Raw genomic sequence first — 19,885 nt, forward strand, 5'->3', positions numbered from 1 at the left:
TTTTCCCCTCCTTCCAGGAATTTTTTTCCAAGCAGCCTGCCTCAGTCATTTCCCAGCTCCTCTCCTCACCGTTGCCCACCTTCCAGGGACCCTGAGAGCCCAGACCTGAGAAACAGGCCTGTGCAGAGCTCAGAGAACTGTGAGGACTCCCCCTGCCTGTCAGACTCTGCTTGGGGACAGAGATGGATGGGTAAATGGTGCTGTGGGAGAAATTTTATCTTCAAACCAGGCTGTTTGACCCTTGCACTGCCCCGCCTCCACCCCACTCCCTGAGGAAGGGGTAAAATGCAGAGGATGGTTGACTGGCAGGGTCTGATCCCCAACATCGCTGTCTGGCCTAAGCCTTGTCCAGCCATTCGGCCTGCCCTGGAGTGAGCGCTTCGGTGTGTGGGAGCCGCTGCTTGCTTGTTTCTCCACCAGGCCTGCCCCAACACTTAGCCAGTCCCTGGGGCCAACACAGTTCCCTCTGTGGTGACCTAACAGCAGCTTCCATTAGCTGTCCAAGCAACTGTGTTTCCACCCAGTACTTTTGGCGCTTGAGATTGGGGGGGGGTGGGGGGGAGGGTTATTTAAAATAAATAAAATCCAAGGTGGCAGTAGAGGATTCCTTTTGCTTTAAAAATCTTTGGATTAAAAAGAAAAAAAAAAATGTTTTTTATATATAAATATATAAAGTAAATTGTTATGTAACTATTATTGTTTCCTGTATGTTCTAATTTTTGTTTTATGATGTAATTAAAGGAAATAAGCTGTGAAGACTTTTCATTTTGCTGCGGAAATAGCCTGACTTGTAGCTAAGAATCTTAACATCCTTGAACCCTTGGTGTGTAAACGCCCCTGAGGCTCAATCTTTTTGGCATCTTTATTTTTTTTGCTATCCTTTAATTAGTACTCGTCATTAATTTTTTTTAAGTATTTAGTATCTTTTCAATAGCCTTTTCAACAGCCTTAATACCCTGCACTCCACTTGTCTCTAAGAAAAATGGAGGATATAATATAAATCAGTTTATAAAAAACCTTTGTCTTAATTAATTTGATAGTAACAGTTCAGTCTGAGTCCCTTATCTGTGCAGAGCATTGCCCTTAGACTGAAAAGGAGTGAGGGAGTAGTGTAATGGTTAATCACGTAAGTTCCATGTTAACCGCTCTATCTCAGTTAACTGCTCTGTCTCAGTTCTTTGTTGGTGAAGTGGGGACGACAGTACCTGTTTTAGAGTTGTGAAGATTAAAAGCAAAAATAGTGACATACAGTGAACATGTTCCCTGCTTTGATTTGCTTCATTTCAGTATCTAGTCTGCTGGAGGCTCCTAGCTTGAAAGATAAACAAAGGCTAAATGCAGTGGGGTCCCTATCCTTTGGTGGAGATAGGGACTAGAAGTGGAGCCAGATCAGCAACTTTGATTTAGATCTCAGGGTGTCTACCCTGCCCTGAAACACACCTGGGGAGCCCTGTGGGATCATGAGCCTCACTTGAAATCCACTCATGCTGCATGAGGTAAAGGCCTAGTCTGGATTGGTCATCTGGGGCTGACAGGGTCCCACGCTGCCTTCCAGGGGTGCAAGCAGATGCCTGCCTGCTTCCTTGTCCTTATTGAGGCAGCCTTGGCCTAGGAGATCAGTCCTAGGTGTTCACTGGAAGGACTGATGTTGAAACTGAAACTCCAATACTTTGGCCACCTGATGGGAAGAGCTGACTCATTTGAAAAGACCCTGATGCTGGGAAAGATTGAGGGCAGGAGGAGAAGGGGATGACAGAGGATGAGATGGTTGGATGGCATCACCGACTCAATGGACATGGGTTTGGGTGGACTCAGGGACTTGGTAATGGACAGGGAGGCCTGGCAGTTCATGGGGTTGCAAAGAGTGGGATGTGACTGAGCGACTGAACTGAACTGGCCTTTGAGGGACACAAGCTCTAGGTCTTTGAACTTCAATATGCAGATTCTCCTTCCCTTCCTTTAATCCTGTTAATCAGTTCAGCCAGTGTTTAGAGCCTTCCTCCTGCCTACCCTTCCTAGCCAGAGGTCAAGACTCACCTAGCCAGGTTAAGACTCACCAGAGATGATCAGTAAATGACAGATGGGGTAAATGATTAATAAAGGCATTTTGGTCTCTTCCACACCATGCACACATGGGTTTTTCTTTTCAGTATGTTTAAAATTTTCCATCAGAAAGTTTTAAGGGAAGGGAATTGGGGGGGGGGGGGAAGGAATGGAATAAAACATGGCCTAATATCACTTACTAAAAAGTACCTAATTTAATATAAAGTTGGTTTTCTACATGGAAAAAAAATACACAGAAAATTAAGTTTCAGACACAAGATTTTAATTTACATTAAAAAAAAAGAAAGCCCCATAACCTCACTGTTCAAGAATAGCTGTAGTTGAGCACCTTGGGGCAGGAGTTCCTTATCTATATTGCCAGGGTGTTTGCCTCACAGGCTTGGCCAGCTCAGCTCAGCTTGTCTCAGGGGTTCCAACAACATGTTGCTGAGCAGAAACATGAGCCTGGAGCCTGTTTGTAGGACACATCACAGTTTGGCTCTTCACCTGAACCCTGATGAAGCATCTGAGGATTTTAACAAGGCTTCTGATGAACATAGGAACCCAAAGAACCAGGCTTGCACTAGTCTCCTCCTCTTGAGCAGGGCGCCTCTGGGCCTAGGTCAGAACCAGGTAGTAGCCATCTGGATTCTGCACTGAAAGCAATTTAAAAAAGAAGGGGCTCTAGTGGAATGAGGCAGACCTCCAACCTACTGTGCTGCTCCCAAACATCAGAGCAGCCTGTGGTACATCTGTCACATCAAGTGTTCTTTCAGGGCCCCCGAGTCCAGCTCTTTAGGACCCCCCCGGGTACAGGACCACAGAGCAGGGAGAGAGGGCAGGCAGTGACTAACCAGGACCACCAGCCTGCTGCTCAGAAGTGCTCTGCTCCAGGTGATGTCCAGCAAGCCCCTGCCCTCATGACCAGTATGACTGTTGGTGGGGTGGAGGCAGTGTGGTGCGGAGAACAGGAGCTTTCCCTCTCCTTCTAATAACTCCCTGAAACCAGGGCATTTCCCCCACCATGAGAATATTGTTACTTTTTACTGAGCAATGAGTAGCCGTTCTTGGCTATATGACTCTGTCTCTGATGCAAAGCTGGCATGGAGCAGATGTTCACTTGGTTGGGGCACAGCACCCACAACACACCTTCAAGGAAACTTTCAGCCTCATATAGGAGACAGTGTAAGACAATCTCACCCTTTCTAGGGCCTGCCAGGCACACAACCGCTCCCTCTAAAACCCCTACCTTTCTTCACCGCAGCCACAAAGTATGATTCATCTTTGACCACCTGCAAGGGAGAAGGGGTCACTAAGACAATTCTGTTCTTAGAGCCAAACAGAATAAGCTATGGCAGAGACAGGGAGACTGGGCCTGAGGTTGGAAGAGTATTCCAGGCCTTGGAACGTGCAGGGATCCACTGCCTACTTTACCTGGTCACTGAGGAGAATGAGGATGCCCCTGGGGGCCTGATGGAAAAGATGATAGATCTGATTGGCTGGGAGGGCCAGGAGTTCAGCCAGTTTCCCCAAGAGCTCTACAGCACTGAGTTCATCCAGAGAGATCTCTTGATAAAAGCCTGGGGGTGTGGGCAGCACAGGGGCAGGAGTCAGTGGGGGGTGCCACTGCCCAGAGGGCAAAGTAACAGTTCATTGGGAGGTGCGCAGATGGGGAGGAGTAAAGGAGAAAAGCTTATAAATTCACTTCCATTTTCACCTCCCATTCCTTACCTCTGGCAAGGACTCAAATTGAGAGGAACCTCCAGGTTAAAGAATTGATGGGACGCCATATGAATGACTGAAGCCCAAATACAATAACAAGATGATAGTGTTCTAATCCTTTGTACCAATAGAATGACAAATTTGGATGGAATTTGTGGAATCAAAAGTGTAGAGCATGGAGGAATAAACCCAGGGAGACATCCTGGAAGAAGACGACTAGTCAAATCACAAAAGATGAGAATGCCAAGGGCATGCTGGGTCCCAGGCCAGAAGAGGTTTCATGCAGCCACGCCTGGCTTCTTTTGTTTTCTGAAGAGGCCAGAACCTCACCTGAGTCAGGGTTCTTAGGAACCTCATCGTCTTGCCTAGAGGCTTCCTGAGCAACATAAGGTCCGCTGGTGTCGGATCGGCCTGGACCAAGAGAAAAGTCTACAATCACCTGAACTAACAGGTCCCAGTTTTAGCCTCTTTGGGAGAATCCCACCTCCTCCCAGGTGTCTAGGGAGAGGGGTCACCAAGATTTAGTGAACGCTGGACCCTGTGGGGAAAGGAGAGGAGAAAAATCCACCTTTACTCCCAGAAACAGTGATGCACACGGGATGGCCACAGAACGAAGTCACAGCAGCCTAAGTTTAAGCCCAACTCTGCTAGGCTTGCTCTGACCTCAGGCAGCAGGTTGCTGTCGTCCTCAGGTTTCTTCCTATCCTCAGTTTCTTACTTTGTAAAAAGAAGTGGGGGTAAGTAGTTTTTCAGGTGCCTTCCACTTAAACAGTCTATGAAACAGAACTGCAGCTGAGTTGGTAAGTGCAGCTACACTGGGAAGGCTTCCCAGGTGGCACTGGTGGTGAAGAACCTGCCTGCCAATGCAGGAGACAGACAAGTTCAGTCCCTGAGTTGGGGATGATGGCCTGGAGAAGGGCGTGGCAACCAACTCCAATATTCTTGCCTGGAGAACCCCATGGACAGAGAAGCCTGGCAGGCCACAGTTCATAGGGTTGCAGAGTCAGAGGTGACTAAAGTGACAGCACGCACACACTACAGTGAAAAGGGAATCCTGGTTGGCAATGCCCAGCACCTGGCTCTGAATTGAAAAGGCGGATCCCGTCAGCAGCTCCACAGCGAGTAAGCTTCAGCAGATCAGTGCCTGCAAAGTCAGACAGGGCTAGATTAGGGGAAGAGAGGCCAGGATCAAGGGTGGCAAGGGATACAATCCACTATTAGTCTACAAATAGCCCTAGTATACCCAGACATGGGAGTCAGACTTGGATTCAAATCCCACCTCTGCCACTGGCTAGCTATGTGCCCTTGGGCAAGTTATTTAGCCTCTCTGAGCCCTGTTCAGGGGTAATGTATAAATTGTGAGATAATGCACAAGAAGAGAGCCTAGTAAGCATTGTGCTTTGTCAACAATTAGTTCTAAATAAAAGTTAGTTGAAGGACACAGAGCAAGCCGGGACAGACAGGCTGCCTGCCTGAGGGCCCTCAGTCCCCTCCAGGTCTGGTCCCTACCTGTGGGCCAGATCCCAGCCTCACCAGTGAAATTGGCCAGCAACCGGCAGTAGCTGAAGAACCGGTGCCGATGCAACCACTGCTGTGTCTCTGGGACGGAGGCTCCAGGGTTCAGATCCTGAGGCATAGAGAGTAGTCCAAGTAGCACCATGGACTGAGAACAAGATGGAGGGGAAACATCCCTGCCCTTGGGGGGCCCAAGTCTGAGAAGGGAGGCTCATCCTGCCTGAGGGACATGCCCGATGCCATCAGGCAACCATTTTGCGATCTGTGGCCATACCACATCTGCCCACCAGAGGGCAGGGCCACCCTGTTACGGAGAAAGATGGAACTGCTGAGAAGGCTTCGAAAGAGTTGGGGGTGGGGGGGAGACTCACAAGAGCTAGGCTGCCCCCCAAGGCGTCCAAGGCGAATGGTGAGGAGCAGAGCCTTGGGGGAGCAGGGAGTCTGGCTCAGGCGAGCAGGGTGGCCAGTCTCCTGCCCCCACTTCCCTAGGCCTGTCCTGGGTCAACCACATGTTCCCCAGAAGCTCCCTCAGCGGCACCCCTGGGCCTGCCTTCTGCGTTGAGGGCTTCTCTCTTCACTCTCACCCCAGGGGCTGATAGGAGGTATTTATCCTGCCTCACCTCTCTGGGGACAGGAGCTTGCAGGAGTGGGGAGAGGTCAGAGCAAAAGGGCTCAGAGGCAGGTGGGCCCCTGAAATGGGCTCTGGCCACGGTGAACACTGTGGGGCAAACAAACAGCAAGGTTAGCCTGGACATTCCAGAGTGCCCTGGTGACTGCTGGCCGGCCTTGGACAAACTTGGTCCCTGCCTCCAGGAGTCCCTCACAGGTAGATCAAATTTCCACACAATGAAGAGAGTTAAACTAGCCTCTGGTCTGGCTGGGGGAGTCAGGGAAGGCTTCCTGGAGGAGCTACAGCAGCAAGGGAGATGCTCCAGGAAGAGGGAGCAGAAGTCAGGTAGCTGCAAACAGCAGGGCAGAAGAGGCAGCCTGTGAGCGTCAGCTCCTGGGAATCGTCAACTACAGGCAGTGCAGTTTGTCCTCGCAAGAAACGGGGAATCACTGGTATGTATGTGGGGGTGCTGATGATCCTGCAGCAGCCGCAATACCTGAGGCCTCAGTTTCCCCGAGTGTACACTGAGGATGTTTTCTGCCCCCCCGGCCCCCCACCGCCCAGCCGCATACCTCCATGAAGACGGTGCTCTCACAGGCTGATACTTGTTTCTCTCATGCACAGGCTGTTTCTCAATCTTCTCCCGGTCAGTTTTCAGTTTCTGGTCAGCTCCTTTGGGCTACAGGGGGGTAACAAGGAAATGTCAGAGCTCCCCTCCTTACCTGCCCACTTCTCATGACAGGAAGGGCTCTGAGAACGAGACCAAGCTCTACCCTCTGTGTCCAGAGAAGGAAACAGTCCCAGGTACAGGACCTGCAGGCTGAGTGAGGGTCCACCGCAAAGCCAAGTCAGATCCACACAGCCAGCAAGGCAGTCCCTGAGAGGGACGGAGGGGAAAGGGCCCCAGGCTGCCCGTACCTTAAACACCTTGACGAGGCAGCCCGCTGAATGCAGGTGCTCCAGCGGAAGCTGCTTGTCACTGGGCTTGAAAGTGTCGATCTGGAGGCGGAAGGGGACGCCTTTCTCCCCACCTTTTTTCCGAGGAGTGAACTCAAGGCTGATGCAGTGAACCTGAGGTGGAAAAGAAGGTGACTCTATCTAGGTCCCGCCCACATTCAAGGGATCTCACCTGAAACCTGTTACCTGCCTGCCACCTGTCAGCCACAGCAACTTTCCATCCCCAACCAGTGTCTATTGTTAAGGCATACCTTATTAGGTTCTTTCGCTGGTTCAGAATCGCTCAGTGGCTCCTCAAGACTGAGATGAGAAGCAAAGTCCCTGACCGTGGCGTTCAAGCACCTTAAAGAAACAAGTCAAACCCTTTTGCCTGTCTGCTCTCTCTTTCTCCCATCAGTGAACCCACTGACCCACCCATCTAGCCTACTGACCACTCCAATGCATCTGCAGAGCTGTCCCTTGAGTCCTCTACTGGGAAAGCTCCCTCTGCTCACACTTGAGTCCATACATTCCATTCCAGGGTAGAGTTACCAGTTCAAAATTTATCTAAATTGAGTGTCCTGTATCTTATTTGCTAAATCTAGCGGTCTGCTCTAGGAAGCCTTCCTGACCTGTACAACCACTGTAGCCTTCCCGCAGTCTTGTGAAGAACAGCTAATGAATCTAACTTTACAGGTAGGGAAGCTGAGACTGGTAGAGATTACATTACCCAGGCAAGGTTCATGCCAAGAAGTGGTGGAACTGAAATTGTGCCATATCCACCTGGTTCCTCGTCCAGGTGCTTAGAGTACAGAGGACATTCAAAAAAGGGACTTATAGGTGAATTTTGACAATATTTTTTATTATAAAAGGCAATATATTCAACATAGAAAATGCAGGAGGGGCTTCCCTGGTAGCTCAGCTGGTAAAGAATCCACCTGCAATGCAGGAGACCCCAGTTCAATCCCTGAGACAGGAAGATCCCCTGTAGAAGGGATAGGCTACCCACTCCAGTATTCTTGGGCTTCCCTGGTGGCTCAGAGGGTAAAGAATCTGCCTGCAATGTGGAAGACCTGGGTTCAGTCCCTGGGTTGGGCATGGCAACCCACTCCAGTATTCTTGCCTGGCAGGCTACACAGTTCATCGAGTCGCAAAGAATCAGGACTGAGCAACGAAGTACAGTACAGCACTGAAAAAGTACGAAGGATACGGGCATCTCCATCACCCCACCTTTCAGAGACAGTACCAGCACTCCAAATCTTTGTTGTGACGAGACAGAAGCCAAGGCGCACACACTTGCCTGACATCTGTACTTGCCTGACAGTACTTGTTAACATTCAAGTTTTGTTTCTTTCTGTCTTTTCTCTGGGCAAGAATAAAACACAACTTTTATATACACACACACTTTTATTTTTGCAAAATAGAAATCAAACATTAAATACAGATCTACATCTGTCTTTATGTACAGGAAAGCAGTTTCTCTTGTCATGAAATAATTCTAAGACATCATTTTAATGGCTAGACAATTTCTATTATAAACTACTAAACACTTATTTCAAAGTCCACCCTTATCTGATGGACATTTTGATTAATATCTTTTAATATAAAAAATGGCAGGGGTAAAAAAAAAATGACAGGGGTATTTATTATGGTATTTATTCAACACTGCATTTCTTGAGGTGGAAAATGAGGGAAAATGAGTATGAACATTAAATTTAATAAAATTTGCCCACGTACCTACAAAATGGATGCACCAATTTGCATTCTTGGGATATGAGGTTGTCTGTTTCTCTAAAGCTTACCAATAATAAAAGTCTTTGCTAGTGTATGTGTGTGTGTGTGTGTGTGTGTGTGTGTGTGTGTGTGTAGTTTGTTGTTTAATTGCCAAGTCATGTCTGACTCTTTGCGATGCATGGACTGTAGCCCGCCACTTCTCTGTCCATGGGATTTCCCAAGCTAGAATACTGGAGTGGATTGCCATTTTCTTCTCCAGGGGATATTCCCAACCCAGGGATTGAAGACATATCTCCTGCATTGGCAGGTGGATTCTTTACCACTGAACCACCAGGGAAGCCGTGTGTACATGTGTGTGTGTACATATATACATGTAGTTTTAATTAGCATTATTAACATTTTGTGAGTTTGAACTGTCTACATTTATTAGCAATTTGTATCCCTCTTTATAAATTGCTTATATCTTTTGCCCATTTTTGTATTGAGCTTTCATCTACTTTTTCTTTCTAATGTATTAGCACTTTTTATATATTTAAAATATAACATTATATATGTTATATGTGGCAACCATTTTTCCCATTTGATGTCTCCTTTTAATTTTGCCCATACTTTGCAGACCATTACTTTCCATGAAGCTAAATTCTGTCCTACGTTTTGTCATTTCTTCCATCACCTTAATGTTTGACAAGTCCTTCCTTATGGTGACATTCAATCAACATTTGTCCACCTTTGTTCCTCACAGTGCTTTCTGGAAGTGATTCATTCTTATTACCTCTTCTGACCTCCACCCAAGCTACCTTCCTTTCCCATATAGGCTGCTGCCACCCCCATCTGACCTCCAGCCTCCTTCCTGTCCCAGCTTCAGACTCACCTGCAGAAAGAGAGAGGTCCTCTTGGTCGGATCCCAATAAAACTCCACGGTGTTCAGTTGTGAGGGCAGCACTTGGGGTTCCAGCACCCCCACGGGCAGTGGGATATCTGCAGGCACAGATTGGCAGGCAGGGAGCAGGGGTCAGCACCACCACCCCTCATCCACAGGGGCCTCTAAGCCAGACAGCAGCCCTGAAGGGCCCTGGTCCCTCCCCGATCACCTATGTCCAGGATGCGGTCCCCAGGCCGGCTCTACCTCCACCCGGCCAGCTGTTGCTGTTCCGTGTACTACAGGCGCCGGTCATGGAAAACCACACGCACCACGCTCTGTGGGCACAGAATGGTGCTGGGGCATTTGGGAACCAGCTCCCACCTCTGGGACAGGTCAACCTTTCCAGCCTCTCCCTTACCTTTCCTCCCACACCCAGGGGGCAAAAGGACTTAGAATAACTAGATCTGTGTCCAGGGGCCACCTGCCACTCAACAAGCGGTGAAACTGAGGAAGTAACCTAGAGCCTCAGTTTCCTCATCTGTAAAATGGACGAGTTAATCCCTTTGCACTCAGTCACTCTTTCTTCGAAGCACTTAGCAGTTTGCAATTTGTAAATCAACTTGTAATCACATCTAAATTGTTCAATGACATGTTTGTCTCAGTAGAACGCAAGTCCCCTGAGGAAGGAAGCCACATCTGTCTCTTTACCCATGAATCTCTAGTGCATAGAACAGTTTCTGGCAAAGAACGGGAGCTAAATAAAAACTTTTTTTTTCCTGAGAGATGGAATCATGTGTGTGAATAATGCTATGTTAATGTATTTCTAAATCCTGGTTCTGCTACTTACTGGCTCTGTGTCCTTGAGAAAATACTTCACCTCACTGTGCCTGTTTCCTCAACAATTCCCGCCACCACCAAGCTGTTGTGAAGGTCAAATGAAAAGGTGGACTTGAGAGGGTTCTACTTGAGAATGACATCACCGTGATGACACTGGCTTCCTGCCAGAGGGATAGTCATAGCCAGCCTTTGCCAGAACTGGGAGTGGAGGCACTTGCCTTCAGCAGCCGGGGATCCTGGGTGGCATCAACCAGTTTGGGGTTGCAGAGCATCTGTACCTCATAGGACTGGCCTAGGAGAAATTGAGAGGAAGTGGGCACCCCTCTCTGGGGGGCAGAAAGACTGCCTGCCACCCCCAGCCCACCCTGGGTCCAGCCTCCCGCTAGCACCCCGCTAGCCCCTCTCCATCCCCAGGCCCAGCGCACCCTGGTTCAGGTAGGTGAGGGTCTCCTCCTGCTGCTTCACGGCCGGTGAGGTGGCTGCGCAGAGCACGTATTGGAATGCCGGGCAGGGCTGCTCCGCTCAGGGGATGTTGGCCAGCTCTTCCTGCTTGAGGTAGGGGAAGGGCAAGGCCTCCCTGCCAGGAAGAGGAAGGCACTGCTGGCTTCTGCCCTGTCCAACCCCTCCTCCAAGAGGCTTTGACTCTTTCTGCCACATTCTGCCTCCAGGGAGCCTACAGTTTGCTGAAGCAGGTACCCCTGCAGCAGCCAGGGCCTAAGGGGTCCCCATTCAGCTCCTCTGGCCTCCAGCAGACCTCCCTTCAGGTGCAAATCCCCAACACTACAATATTTGCAAACATCTGCCATCAATTACTTATTTGCATCCTCAAGGCTTGCTTGACATCCAGTGACTGCCCAACATGTGTCCTGAGCAGGTGGGTGGTTAGGGTGTTTTGAGATGTCCTGGGACCCACTAAATTCCAGGTACATTTGACCGTTTTCCAGTGGGTTCACAGTGAGTTGGATATGACTGAGCACGCACGCACTGACCAACCACCCCCCAAGAGCAGGAAGCCCATAATCTTTGGCTTGAAACAGATAGCCCTACCACGTCCATCACAACTCAGATCAGTGCCTTCCTCGGGGACTGGAGGGAGGGGTTCTGGCCCTTACCTGAGCAAGCTGCTTGGTGGCCCAGGGTACAGCTCCCCGGGGCTAGGCCACAGGTGCTCCGGCTGGTTGTGCCAAAACAGCATCTTGGAGAGACAGCAGGACCAGCTGTGTCGCAGGGAGCACAGCACTGGGTTGGGCTGGACACCCCGGGCCATCCAGCCGGGGCCCCAGGCTTTATACAGGCAGGGACAGACCGAAGGCTGGGGCAAGGCTTCGGCCCCTTATTGGCTGAGCAACCAGGGCTCCAGGAAACTCAGGACCGGTTAGGCAGCCCTAGCTGGGGGGAAATGGAGAAATGATGTCCATAGGGCTCCCCACCAATCATTAATTCAGAGAGGAGACAGTTTTGCAGCAAGACCAGTCACAGGGATGGATATCCACTAACCCCACCTTCACCGTTCCCCAAGAGGCCCAGGAACCATGAGCGGCACCCTGGGGTTAAGAGATTAGCTCCAGATATATAAGCCAAGTTGACTCCCGGAGACCGCCTGCCTGGACCCCTCACAGGACGCTATGGGGGCTGGGAGCCTGACTGCTCCAGGGGACAGGACAAACAGACACACAGCATCACCTACAAAGGGCCTTTGCTCCCCCTGGCCTCCCCCCAGCCGCCCCCCATATAGGGGCAGTGATGGCCCAACACCTGTCCTGTCACTGGGGGCTGCCTGGCTAGGGGCCTGGAGTTTACAGAATATAGTCCAGCTTGCTGTGGAACTCAGGGGGTGGTGATGGGAGGGAGAGCACGCCTGTGAGAAGGAGGGGGTGGGCCTGGGAGTGCACCCTCCCCGGGGAGGTAGAAGGAGAGGAGGTCCAGCTCTGCCCTGGGCCTTAGGGCGGATTGTGTTTCTGGATGGCCCCCTTCCTCAGACTCAGCTCATGTTGTCACTGTGCACAGCCCTGGCCTGCGGCCCCCACCTCCCACTACTGTGTTTGGTGTAAACAGATAAAGGCGTTGCAGAGAGCAGAGATTGGACTCCAAAGATGTGGCCTGACCTCATGTGACCCTGACTATCTAGGCTTTGCGATTCTGGGGGCCCCTCCTCAGAGGAAGGGAGAAGGAAAACCAGAGTATGCCGCCCTCCCTGCCCCCACCCCCCCACCCCCCCACACACAATGGGCAGGGTTCCTCCAAGTACCTGGCCCTCGGTCCTGTACCTACATTCTTCTCCAATGAAACCAGACCAAAGGAGAAAAGGGGATGGGAACATTCTTGCCAATGGGCGCCAAAGAAACTTTGAGTCCCCAAGATCTCCATTAAGACCCCTAAGACTTCAAGACTCACCCATTGCCCAAAGCTGGATTCAAGGCCAGAAGGCCCCCAGTGAGACTCTCCAAGGTTGGACAGAGCAAGATACCAAGAAGGACAGAGGAAGGGGCTAGGAAGGTTCAGGAGGCAGGGCGTGGCCCTGGTCTGGGTGGATCAGGATGAGGGAGTGGCAGTGGGGCCCAGGGAATGTGGACGTGGTGGGAGGGGGCTTGTTACAGAGGACGGAAGTAGAAAAGGCTGAGACCAGTATGGGCCCTTCAGAGGACACCACCAAGAGCTGGTCTGGGGAGGGGGACTGCGCCATAGGCATGCAGCATCTTAATCCCTCCTCGAGCGATGGAACCCAAGAGCACTGTAATGGAAGCCTTCGGTGGACCGCCAGAGAAGTCCCAAAGCATGATATATTTTTTTTAAGGTGGATTTTTTTTGACATCCAAACAACTCTATCATTGTCTAGGCATGGCATAACTTGATCCTAATAATACCCTTGGGGTTATTCCTTACCCTAAGCCAAGGAAGTAACTTTTTTTTTTTAATTGCTAAGGAATAATTCACCATCCTTCTCCTCTAACCAAGATTTGTTGTTTTGTTTTGTCTTTTATCCCAGGCAACATTTTAACCTGGAGAGTTAGAGTGTGAAGTCTATTGCTCTCTCAGAGGAAGAGGGGCTGAGAGGAGTGTTCCTCATCCATTCATTGAACCTACCCAGTGAAAGTTGCTCAGTTGAGTCTGACTCTTTGAGACCCCATGGACTGTAGACTGCTTAGCTCCTCTGTCCATGGAACTCTCCAGGCCAGAATACTGGAGTGGATAGCTGTTCCCTTCTCCAGGGACTCTTCCTGACCCAAGAATTGAACTGGGGTCTCCTGCATTGCAGGTGGATTCTTTACCAGCTGAGCTACAGTTATAGGCCAGTAGTAGTAGGGGGATTTCTTTTCCCAACAAACTGTCTCTGAGGCTTCTAGGTGCGCAGGTTCACAAGGCATCATACTGAACAGCAGCCCTTAGAGTTTGAGGATGCACAGACCTGTCTTTGAGCCCCTAGTCTTGTATTCCTGAGAGTTCATCTCACCATCTGGAAGTCTCACATTGGCAAGGTACTTGGTTCATGTTTCAAAATTACCGCCTCTGTTGGGCTGGGAAGATCCAGAGGAATCGGGTGGAGAGGGAGGTGGGATGGGAGACCGGGATGGGGAATTCGTGTAACTCTATGGCTGATTCATATCAATGTATGACAAAACCCACTGTAAAATAAAAAAAAAAAAAAATTACCGCCTCCTTTTTTTTTTTTAATAATATATTTTAAAATTATTTATTTATTTTTGGCTGCACTTTGTTTCTGGGTGTGGGCTTTCTCTAGTTGTGGAGAGTGGGGACTACTCTTAGTTGCAATGCGCAAGCTTGTGGCTCTGGGACTTAGTTGCCCCTCAGCATGACTCATGTCCCCTGCACCAGCACATGGATTCTGAACCCTTGACCACCAAGGGAGTCCACTGCCTCCTTCTTAAAACCCTTCTGCCACCCAGCCAGTTGGCATTTATGTTCTCCATGTGTCTCAGCTCTTCACCAAGTTCCTTCACAGCAGTCATCTGACATGCAGTTTATTCTTTGTTCACTTTGCTTAATGTCTATTTTCTCATCAGAGTGGAAGTCCCTTGAAAGTAGAAACTAAGAGGTGGGTTAGTGTTTAGGTTTAAGAGTATGTTTCTCAAGATAGACCCTGAGTGCAAGCACAGCTGAGTGGCTTTGGGCAAGAAACTAAACCTTTCTGAGGTTCGTGCTGCAACTATAAAAAGGGGATGATGAGAACCTCTACCCCACAGGGCTGGGTAAAAATGAGTGAGGTAATAATTGAGCCCTCAGTAATGTAGGTGTCTTTTTATTTATTTATTTATTGTGGCCATACTGCACAGTGTGTGGGATCAGGATCTCAAGTCCCTGACCAGGGACAGAACCCACATCACCTGTAGTGAAAATGGGGCATCTTAACCAATGGACTGCCAGTAAAGTCCCAATATAGATGTCCTTTTCTCTGTATATTTCCAGCACCTAGTCCATTATACAGGTTAATTTATTTAGCACTTGAAAGTGTAGGTTTATTTATATAACACATAAATGTAGAGGGTCTGCTTATTTAACAAACAGTTCTTTAGGGCTCAGTGTGACTTCAGAGTGCTTTTCCATCTACCTTCTAAGATAAATGCTATTTTTTTCTATTATTCTATTATCACTACCTCCCTCCCCCCAGTTATACAGATGGGGAAACTGAGGCTCCAAGAGATTAAGTAGCTACCTCAAGGTTACCCAGATAAGATAAGACACAGCCAGGGTTTGAACCCAGGCTGCCTGAACTACAACCTTTTCTCCTAATGACTGTACTGTATGACACATTCTGCCTGACAAATGTGTATGGAATTCTGAAACGAGTCTCCGAGCAACAGTCCAACCTGAGGATCTGGAGGGTAAAGTCTACACCCCCTCCTGCAAAGAAAGGGGCTGATGCGGGGATTTGAATGATTCATGCATTCATTTATTCAACAGCTCTCAAAGAAGTATTGGACCCTGGAACCTGGATTCTGATGAGAGGAGGGACCTCTGATCTTCCTGAGCTTTCTGACCTCTCCAGCTGCAAAATGGGGACAAAATACTTTCTGTTCTACTTCTGGGCCACGAGCTCTGAGGATGGGCAAATATGAATGATAGTGGCTGACTGCTGCAGTTGGTTTTGTAGATGGGGGTGGGGGGACTAATGATGGCAGAGATACAGGGTACAGGATTTTGATTTCCTCAGGTGTGGCTATGACTTGAGAATTCCCTTGGGATGACTAGCAGTGAAGGCTGCAAGGAAACAGCTTTTCTGGAGTATTTGATCTTCCAGGTCCCACTGCATGTTATAACCACCTCTTGAGTTAAGAAGGTCCCGATTACAGTCTGTGCAATTTGCCCAAGGTTATTAGCTAGTGGCCAATACTTTGGCCACCTGATGCAAAGAACTGACTCATTGGAAAAGACCCTGATGCTGGGAAAGATTCAAAAGCAGGAAGAGAAAGGGACGACAGAGGATGAGATGGCATCACCGACTCGATGGACGTGAGGTTGAGCAAGCTCTGGGAGTTGGTGATGGACAGGGAAGCCTGGCGCACGTGCTGTAGTCCATGGAGTCGCAAAGAATCAGACATGACTGAGCAACTGAGCTGAACTGATTAGCTACTGAAAGTGGGCTGGACCCTGAGTCACCTCACTGCCATGCACCCAGGCCAAAACAAGACTCATTCCTGGCCATCCCCTTAGAAGGCTCTTAGCCCACTACTCTGGCTCTGTTTCCGTGTTGCTTCCCCTGAGAGCCAGGGGGATCTTCCTACAACACAAGAATGACCATACCATCGTCACTCACGGTGCCATTCTCAAGCTGGGCTATGAAAACCCTTGGGTAAACACGCCCATCTTCCAGGCATCAGTGGTACACAGTGGTTAATGCTTAAAATCATTTAAAAAAATTTTTGGCTGTGCTGAGTCTTCATCATCACTCGGGCTTTCTCTAGCTGTGATGTATGGGCTTAGTTGCCTCATGGCATGTGGGATCTTAGCTCTGCCACCAGGGATTGAACCGGAGTTCCCTGCATTGGAAAGTGGATTCTTAACCAATGGACCATCAGGGAAAGCCCCTAAAATCATTTTTTAGTGGGAAAACTAATATGGATATTCTTGGAGTCAAAAGCAAGGATTGCACAAACATTTAATATAGAGCCATGTCTTCAAATTCCTGTCCAGTTCTGAGTGAACCACTTTGCCCACCTTCTCCCTCCTCATGCCCCATGGTACCCCCGGATTGTTCACCTGGGTTCCCATGAGTGAGTCTGAGCAGCCTGTTTGTGCAGGAAAACCCATCTTCCTGGCCCAGCATCCACAGCCATTGGTCCACTTTCTTCTGCCTTTCCCTCTCACCACTCCCCCTCTCCCTTGCTTACAGTCCTGCAGCTTCCAGAACAGTCTGTTCTATTTCACACCTGGGCTTTGCCCAGGCTGTTCCCTCTGCCTTCCAACCCTCTTGATGGCCTCTGTCAGCTCAGCTCAAGGCACATTTCCATCCCCACTGCTCCCTACCCCCAAGTCTGTTCAGAGGGACCCCCTGTATTGTTGGCATTCTCTGGGTCAGGGTTTACAAAAGGGCTTCAAATGCAGTAAACAGGCACCCCCGGAACCCAAAACCCCTCTAGACACTTAGTAGGACCCCATGGTTTAGATGTCGTAAATGTAGATTCTTAAAGATCCCACCTATACCTGCTAAATCGCTTCAGTCATGTCTGGCTCTTGGTGACCCTATGGACTGTAGACTGCCAGGCTCTGCTATCCATGGGATTATCCTAGCAAGAGTACTGGAGTTGGTTGCCATTTCCTCCTCCAGGGGATCTTCCCGACGCAGTGATCGAACCTGCCTCACTTCTGTCTCCAGCAATGACAAGCGGGGTTCTTTTACCACTGGCGCCCCCTGGGAAGCCCACCTACACACACACTCCTACCCGAAAAGATATCCAGTGCTGTTTTCTGTGTAGCCTGCAGGGGGCGGTGTGAGTCCAGGCTGGCCCCAGGAACTCTAGCTGCTGTTTCAACAGTCTAGACACCCAGAAAATCTCTACCCAAGAGGAATTAAGGAGCTGAACACTAAGGGAGGAGTTTCAGGCGGGCCCCTTCCTGCTTGCCTCAACCTCTCTTTAACATCATCACCCTTTTGTGTCTCTCACTTAATAAAGCCAGTCACCCTCACCTCTAACACCTGGATCCAGTTCCTCCCAGACTTCATCCTCCCTCTTTCCCACCAGCTCTCAGTAGCAGTCTTCACCCCAGTCTGTGCCCAGGGCCCCTCTGCAGCAAAAGATCCTCCCTTAAGAGCCTGGGGACCTTCAGTGATCATACCTCCAAAATTCTAACCCCTAACAGCCCCCACCCCGTCCACTGGGCTCCACCTCTTGGCTCACCCCAAAGTGATGACATTGCTGTTGCCTTGGTAACAGATGCTTTGTGGGTGAGTATGGGGAGACTTCAGGACATCAGAGGCATGGGAGAGGGGGGTGGGCAAACTGGCATAAGGCCTGGGAGGGGCAGCCAGGGGTTATGACTTCCCCACCACAGGCTGCCATCAGCCTTATGTCCCCAGGCTCAAGGATAATAGAAGGGGCATCTTTTTGGAAAGAGAGGCTTTCTTATTGGAGGAGAGGGAAACATCCCCCTCCCGTGAAAACAGGTCTCCGGGACAGTTCAGCCCGGTGGGGTGGGGGAGGGGCTGCACACACTTGGAGCCCATGTTGTGCCCCTCCAGGGAGCCTGAGGCACAGAGAGAGGGGGCCGCTCGCTCAGGGTGTTAGGGACAGTGCCGCAGGCAGTGGAAGGGTGGCTCTATGCCAGTGTCCCGAGCTCCAAGGGGTGGAGAGGCCCTCCTCCAGGCCCTGGGGACCTTGCTGTCCCAGAAGCCACAGCCAGGAAGTGTGTCAGGCACTTGCGTAAGAGCCTTCTATATTTCCATAAAATCATAATTACCGATGCCTGCCACGGGCCTTAGCTCATTAGAGCGGCATCTGCCTCTGGGGCCCATGGGGTGGGCTGGCAGGGGGACATGAGGGAGATGGGACAAGGCCAGGCCTCTCACTGTGTTCTCTGCATTCCCAGCCCTGCTGAGCCTGGGCACTCTTCCTCTCCCCAGCTGGGAGAAGAGAACCCAGGCTTGGCCTCAACCATGACAAACTCCCCAACTCCCCAACGTGGGAACCCCGATTCTAAAGCTGGAGGGAAAGGCCAGCCACTCATGTGCTCAGCTTGGGCTGTCCTTGACAACCCATGAGGGCAGCGGCCAAAGCAGGAAGGGGCTTGAACTGAAGGTGTTTACGGGAGAAAATAGGTCAGTCCTCATGGAACAGCGGTCAAAGAATCTCAACCCCCAGTGGAGGGCCCTGGCATCATTCCGGCCGGTGATTCTTAATCTTGGGGGATCTTAGATTCTCTAAGTAGCAGAGGAAAGCTCTGGACTCTCCTCCAGAAAGCGCTTATCCTCCAGAATTTGATACAACTTTGAGAGGTTCATGAACTCCCTGAAACTCACCTACAAACCCAAGGTTAATAAGAATCCTTAAAATTTTTAAAAAATATAATAGTAACTATCATGTACTTACTCTGTCCAATTCTTTATATATATTAACTTATATAATCCTCAAAAGAACATTAAGAGATAGACAATTATCCTCCCCATTTAATCCAACTCCCCATTTCAAAATGATCTAGTCCAATTCATCCAATCTGAAGAGAAAGAAACTAAAGACCCTCCAGAGATGACGGACAGCTCTCTGCCCAAGATCACAGAGTAGGAAAAAAGGGCAGACCAGGGTGAGGATCAGGTTCTCTTAGTGCTGGACCTTGGCCATATGCAGATTTGAAGTCATCTGTCCATCCCATCATCCCCAGGCTCCCGAGAGCCCAGCAGCTGTGCTCATTCACCCAGCTCTCCTAGTAAGAGGCCTCCTGGTAGGTCTATTATGACTTCTGATCTGAGAGCCCTTTTGAGAGAGTGACTGCCACTCATCCTCCTGGAATGCCTTGCCCCTTGCTCTGCCCGCCCCTCATTTCTGCCCTCCAAATCTAAGATGGACATTGTGCCCCCAAGAGAAGCCAGCACTGTTTCTCCCGCCCCAGCTCTGAGCCACTGCAGTGGGAATTGTCAGCACTGAGACAATGACTCAGACTTAGTTCATGAAAGATCGCTCTGAAACACGAAGGCTGTCGGCCAGAAAGGACATCCAGAGGTCATGGGATCCAGCCCCCTGCCTCCTCCATATTTGCTCTACCTTAGGCTTTTATTGCTGAGACCAGATGGGCCCCAGAGCCCACTGACTTCCCTGCCTTTCCTTGGTCCCCCATACCACTGATTCCCCTAGGAATTCTTTCCCAAGTCTAGCCAGGGTCTCCTTCTGGGTTAGTTCTTCCATGACATAACAGGCTCCAAACAGTCAAGGAAAGTGAAGAAAGGAAGTTGTTTCTTCTCTCTGCCTCAGAAAAAGACCTAGGAAGAGACAAGTCCCCCAGAAAAATGGAGAGAAAGAAGAAAATGAAAACTTTCTGTGTCTGTCTTTCCTAGGCTAAGTGGTATATTGCACTATCTCATTCATTCTCTGAACAATTAGGTGGGCAGAGTCTCCGTTTCGCTGATGAAGAAATCAAAGCTTTAACAGTTACCTACCCAAGGTCGAGTGAATTAGTGA

The 19,885-nt window shown here is 49.8% G+C and overlaps 2 pseudogenes; both read right to left on the bottom strand.

Moving 5' to 3' along the window:
- LOC136149795 (large ribosomal subunit protein eL19-like) overlaps positions 1–19,885 on the bottom strand; it is a 239,275-nt pseudogene that overhangs the window by 195,530 nt on the left and 23,860 nt on the right.
- On the bottom strand, positions 2,662–11,454 carry LOC136150134 (transcription factor CP2-like protein 1; annotated as a pseudogene).

Source organism: Muntiacus reevesi, chromosome 18 (genome assembly GCF_963930625.1).
Source record: "Muntiacus reevesi chromosome 18, mMunRee1.1, whole genome shotgun sequence".
NCBI classification, from domain to species: Eukaryota; Metazoa; Chordata; class Mammalia; order Artiodactyla; family Cervidae; genus Muntiacus; species Muntiacus reevesi.